This window comes from Lepus europaeus, chromosome 7, assembly GCF_033115175.1.
Source record: "Lepus europaeus isolate LE1 chromosome 7, mLepTim1.pri, whole genome shotgun sequence".
NCBI lineage: Eukaryota > Metazoa > Chordata > Mammalia > Lagomorpha > Leporidae > Lepus > Lepus europaeus.
The window spans coordinates 6,248,536-6,255,058 of NC_084833.1; positions in this window are offsets into that span (position 1 = coordinate 6,248,536).

Here is a 6,523-nt window from a genome sequence, read left to right on the forward strand (position 1 = left end):
GCTGTGCCGGCGGCGGGAGGTGAGAGGGGCGCGCACCGCGCCTCCGGCCCTGTAAGCGCAGGCAGCCTGTCGGAGCGCGCTTTCCGCTCTTGCTGCGCGTCGGTGCTGGCGGACCCGGCCTCTCCCCCACCCGGCTGAATGGCGGTTCGCGCCCCAGCAGAGCCCTGGAATCAGCTCCCGACGCAGTCGCCCAGGGGCGACCCCAGGCGCTGGGAGGCCTGCTCTGTGTCCTGGCGGGCTTCTTGGCCGGTCCCTGCTTTTCCAGACCCTGCCCCAGGTCTTCCAGACGCCAGGCCCCGCACCGGCCCCCTCCCGCGCTCAGGCGCCCACGGCCCAGTGCCCCGGGCTTGGCGCTTGGTCCTTGTCCCTTCCCGAGTGCCCCTCGCAGCGCCAGTTCCAAGGCCTGCGGCCTGCCCCCACGTGTTAGCATTTCGGAGTGAGGCCGTGCCTTCCATCCCTGGGATTCAGCACGGTGCCTGCCTGGCCAGAGTGGAGAGGAACTGGCACTGCTTACCCTGCACCGCACCTGAGTCTCAGAGTGGTGTCGGCAGTGTGGAGGGAAGCCGGCACGGTCCTGCCTGGCCAGAGTGGAGAGGAACTGGCCACTGCACCGCACCTGAGTCTCAGAGTGGTGTCGGCAGTGTGGAGGGAAGCCGGCACGGTCCTGCCTGGCCAGAGTGGAGAGGAACTGGCCACTGCTTACCCTGCACCGCACCTGAGTCTCAGAGTGGTGTCGGCAGTGTGGAGGGAAGCCGGCACAGTCCTGCTGCCCAGAGGGCTGCGGGGCCCAGGGGGCCAGAGCTCCCCGTGCTAACCTCCTGCACCCTAGGAGGTTAGAGGAGCTCGCTTGGATCCCTGCCACCCACAGGGCAGATCTGGCCTGGGTGCTGGGCTGCTGCTTGCCAGCCGGGCTGTGGCCGGCATCCGGGAAGTGAACCAGCGATAGAAGATCTCTGTCCTCCCCCTCTCCGCCTTTCAAGTAAAATTGAATGCATAGTTTGGGAAAGTTCGCCAGCACTAAGCATCCGGGTGCGCCTGCCCTATGACCCAGCAAGCCCCTCCCTCTACGAGAAGGAGCGATTACAACATCGTGAACGGATCTCCAGCACTTAGCATTGATCCAGAGAGGCCAGAGAACGCACTGTGCGAGCTCATTTACGTCAAGTTACACAACAGACTCATTATCGCAGAGGGCAGAGGGCAGGAGGGGGGACAGGAGGTGGCACTGAGGGGCGAGGACTGGTTTTTACCTCTGGGCACTGGTTACACATCCCTTGTTCTCTTCGTAACCGGCAACACGAGACCTGTGCATTCCTCTGTATGTATTTCAATGAAGAGTTTGAATTTAAAAACATCAGTGGGGCCGGGGCTGTGGCATAGCGGGTTAAAGCTACCGCCTACAGTGCTGGCATCCCGTACGGACACTGGTTCGAGTCTTGGCTGCCCCACTTCCAATCCAGCTCTCTGCTGTGGCCTGGGAAAGCAGTGGAGGATGGCCCAAGTGCTTGGGCCCCTGCACCTTCGTGGGAGACCCGGAAGAAGCTCCTGGCTCCTGGCTTTGGATCGGCCCAGCTCCAGCCATTTTGGCCAGTCGGGGAGTGAGCCAGCAGATGGAAGATCTCTCTCTCTGTCTCTGTAACCCTGCCTTTCAAATAAATAAATAAATCTTTTTTAAAAAATCAGCAACAACAGTGACACTAGGTAGGCTAGCTGCAAATGATCGGGAAGGCAGCTCACGGGCCCAGCACCAGCAGTCTCGGATCTTCCGAGAAATGCTGCACCGCCAAGCGGCAGCTGCTCCTCGCGCTCTGGGCGGGAGCAGCGGGGCCAGTGTCTCCTGCACACGCGCACCGCGGAGAGGACGCCGGCTGGCCCTGGCACTCTCCAAGATGTTGCTTTCGACCTCTTGGGTTTGGGGACCACGGGAGACACACCTCCAGCAGGGGGCGCTGTAACCGCTTCTCTAAGTCCTGAGCCGGGATGATCCGTGGAGCTTGGTGCACACCATGCCACTGGGCAAGAAAGTACCAAGAGGCCGCATTGTTGGCTGGGCTGATGGATCTCAACTGTCAAGGGGAAACAGGACTCCTGCTACCCAGCGCGGGAGGGAGGGACAGAAGTGAAGACCAGAGAATCCCCTGGCAGGTCTGTGCCTGTAGTTAGGAGGAGACAGGCTCCTGGTTAGGTGTTTGATTGCAGCCCTCCCACTAAGACAGAGGTGGAGGGGGAAAAAAAAAACCGTAAAATCATTGAAGAGCTAACAACAGTGGAGCATTACTGGGTCGATACTGAGGCTAAAATCCAGGGAGGCATTTACTGATCTGGAAAACATAACCACGGAACTGAACTGTGGTTTGACAGTCTTTGGGGCCGGGGGGGGGGGGGGTCAAAGGCCAGAGCGTCCCCGGTGTGGGAAGGCAGATTCCCCAACACTGACGCTGGGACCCAGGGGCGGGCCTCTGGTGCTGGGTTAAGACACTGCTTGGGACACTTGCTCCCATATGGGAGTGGCTGGGATCGAATCCCGCTACCCCGCTCTCACTTCAGCTCCCTGCTATTACCCATCCCTCACCCCCCACCCCCCCACCCCCCCCCCCCGAGAGGCAGCAGGTGATGGCTCAAGTACTTGTCACCTACATGGGTGACTTGGATGGAGTCTCTGGCTTCCAGATCAGCCTGGCCCAGCCCTCGTTGCCAGCATTTGGAGAGTGACCGAGTGGATGGAAGGCCTCTCTATTTCCCTACCTCTCTGTCACTCTGCCCTCAAAAACAAGGAATCCCCAACTTCTCTGGAGTTGTAGTCTAGAGTCCTATCATCTGGGTGGTCCAGGGAAGTTGAAAAGTTCAAACCTTGAACTTGTCAAACCTTGAACTTGAATTAGCATAGAGCCATTTTTTTTTCCTGTTTTCATTTTATTTGAAGGCAGAAATACATAGACATGTACAGAGAATTCTTCCACCTGCTGGGTCACTCTCCAGATGCCTCCAACAGGCAGGGCTGGGCCGGGCTGAAGTCAGGGGGTCTCCCACCTGGATGGCAGGAACCTAAGGACTTGGGCCATCTTCCGCTGCCTCCCGGGCTCATTAGGAGGAAGCTGGATCAGAATTAAAGTCGAGACTCCATGTTCCAGGCACTGTATTGCGGGATGCAGGCGTCCCAAGTGGTGGCTTTGGGCTTAGCCTGTTGTGCCACAGTACTTGCCACAATGTGCATCCATTTTTTTCACCTTTTGTTTTTCTTTCTTTTTTAAAAGATTTATCTATGTCGGGGCTGGTGTGGTATAATATGTTAAGCCAACATTTTTTTTTTTTTTTTGACAGGCAGAGTGGACAGTGAGAGAGAGAAAGACAGAGAGAAAGGTCTTCCTTTTCTGTTGGTTCACCCACCAATGGCCACTGCGGCCGGCATGATGCGGCCAGCGCGCTGCGCTGATCTGAAGCCAGGAGCCAGGTGCCTCCTCCTGGTCTCCCATGCGGGTGCAGGGGCCCAAGCACTGGGGCCATCTTCCACTGCACTCCCGGGCCACAGCAGAGAGCTGGCCTGGAAGAGGAGCAAGCGGGACAGAATCCAGTGCCCTGACTGAGACTAGAACCCTGAGGTGCCGGCGCCACAGGCGGAGGATTAGCCTAGTGAGCCGCAGCGCCGGCCAAGCCAACACTTTTGAAGTTGGAATCCCATATGGGTACTGCTTAGAGTCCCAGCTGCTCCACTTCCGATCCAGCTCCCTGCTTATGGCCTAGGAAAGCAGTAGAAGGTGGCCCCAGTGCTTGGGCCCCCGCACTCACATGGGAGGCCCAGAGGAGGCTCCTGGCTTCAGCACAGCTCATCCCCAGCTGATATGGCCACCTGGGGAGTGAACCAGAGGATGGAAGACCTCTCCCTCTCTCTCTCTCTCTCTCTCTCTCTCTCGGCTCTTTCAAAATAATAAATAAATGTTAAAAATAGATGTAAATGAGCTCACAGTAAAATAAAATTTAAAAAATAGAAATAATTGGCAAATGGATGGAGGTGTATGGAGGTGTATGGATGGTATTTTTTCTAAGTTTGAAATGTTTCAAATTTAAAAATCGGAGAAAATGCAAACTCTGTATAGAGAAAGCCACCAAGGGCTCAGATTCTTTGGAGAAGGAGACCTGGGACCCCCCCCGCTGAAGAGCCCTGCTCAGCTGAGGCGCATGGCGGATGGGAGGAAGGGAGTTATTCATACCAGCTAAGGCTTGTTGGCCTACACGTCTTTCTTTTCCTGCTGTGTCAAAGATATTTCTTATAGGCCGGCGCCATGGCTCACTAGGCTAATCCTCCGCCTGCGGTGCCGGCATCCCAGGTTCTAGTCCCGGACGGGGCGCCGGATTCTGTCCCGGTTGCCCCTCTTCCAGGCCAGCTCTCTGCTGTGGCCCGGGAAGGCAGTGGAGGATGGCCCAAGTGCTTGGGCCCTGCACCCCATGGGAGACCAGGAGAAGCACCTGGCTCCTGGCTTCGGATTGGCACAGCGCTGGCCATAGTGGCCATTTGGGGGGTGAACCAACGGAAGGAAGACCTTTCTCTCTGTCTCTCTCTCTCTCACCGTCTAACTCTGCCTGTCAAAAAAAAAAAAAAAGATATTTCTTGCATATTTTAATCCACCACACTTCTCTCTTCCTGTCCACTCGTATGCAGGGTACATGTGGTGGTCATGGACTTTACAGTGCGGACCCTAGGCTGAAAATGACTGAGCTGGGCCGGTATCTTTATTGTCAGTTGCTACGACAAAACACCCGAGAGCGGGGGGCTTACGAAGGCCAACGGTTTACTTGGCTTAGTTTGGTCGCAGTTCTGGAGGCCGAGAGGGCCGAGCGCGCGGCGCTGGCATCGCCTCTGCTTCTGTGAGGGCCTGGCCCTGCTTCAGCCCCTGGCGGAAAGCAGAGGGACAGGTGGGCTTGGGCAGCCCAGACAACCCGTTCTCACGCCAGTAATCCAGGCCCGGGGAATCAACCCAGCCCAGAGGAATCCCCCTTCATGATCCTATCACCCAGACAGCCAGCAATCCTGCTTAACGAACTAATCACTTCTCAACAGCCCCCACGTCCCCCACGCCAGAGGGCACGGCCCGGAATCAGGTAATCGCAGCTGGAAGGACTGCAAGAGGCACGGGTGTCCTGCGACCTGGACGTGGACGGTGGGTGTGACCGGAAGAGTGAGTGGATTCCTGTGTTTATTTCTGAAGCCAAGAGGTGGATTAGACCCGAGTGAGCAAGCGAGCGAGCAGCTGATCCATCTCCCGGCCGCTTCTCTCCCCAAACACCCGCGACAGTTAGGCCTCGGCGGGGATGAAGCCGGGAGACGGTCACCTGTGCCTCCCAGGGCGCACACGAGCAGGCAGCCTCGGTGGGAAGTGCCCAGGTCCTCTGAGGAGGGATGCAGGCATCCTAACCGCTGGGCCGCACGCCTGCCCGGACACAGGCATTTCTGACGGAGGGCGAGCTGCTCTGTAGGCAGGGGGCCGGGCGGTTGCCGTTGCTGCTTTTTGGAGAGTAAGCAGAGAGGGCGTGCACGAATGCGGAGGGTCTCAGAGCGGACTGGAGCGGCACGCCGCCATTGTCTGCTTGCTCAGCAGATTCTTTCCCCGCTTTGGGGGAAGACTTGTAAGGGTGGAGCTTGTGGGACATGGTGCTTACTGAAGCCAGAGAGAAGGCTCTCACTCCCCAGGAAGGGGCCTTCGCTTTCCCAGGGCCTGCGGCTGAACCCAGGGACAGAGGGTTGCACCAAGGACAGGCTTTGGGGACCCGCAGACTTGGGTTCAAGCCCCACTCCAGGAATATGTCCAATCTCCAGTCTTTTTTTTTTTTTTTTTCTTTTTGGACAGGCAGAGTGGACAGTGAGAGAGAGAGACAGAGAGAAAGGTCTTCCTTTATGTTGGTTCACTCCCCAATGGCCGCTGTGGCCAGCGCACCGCGCTGATCTGAAGCCAGGAGCCAGGTGCTTCTCCTGGTCTCCCATGGGGTACGGGGCCTAAGCACCTGGGCCATCCTCCACTGCCTTCCCGGGCCACAGCAGAGAGCTGGCCTGGAAGAGGGGCAACCAGGACAGAATCCGGAGCCCCGACCGGGACTAGAACCCGGGGTGTCGGCGCCACAGTTGGAGGATTAGCCTAGTGAGCCGCGGTGCCAGCCAATCTCCAATCTTGACACGACCACCAAGTCAGCTCAGGGCAGAAAGTTTGGCAGGGATGTAAAACGGTGAAATGGTGCCGGTTCTGTGGAAAGCAGCATGGTAGTTCCTCAAAAGTGCAAACTAGCCTGTGATTCTACAGTTCCACTTCTGGTGCTTACCCACAGGGGCTGGAGGCAGGGGCTGGAGCAGGGGTCTGTGCCCCGGGCCCATAGCAGCATTGTGTCGTTCAATGACCACGAAGCGGAAGCAACTCAGCCACGTGTGCACTGACAGATAAACCGCTAACCACTACACGCCCGGAACATTACCCAGCCCTCAAAGGGGAGAAATTCTGACGTGGGCTACGACGTCCATGAGCCCTGAGGATGTCGG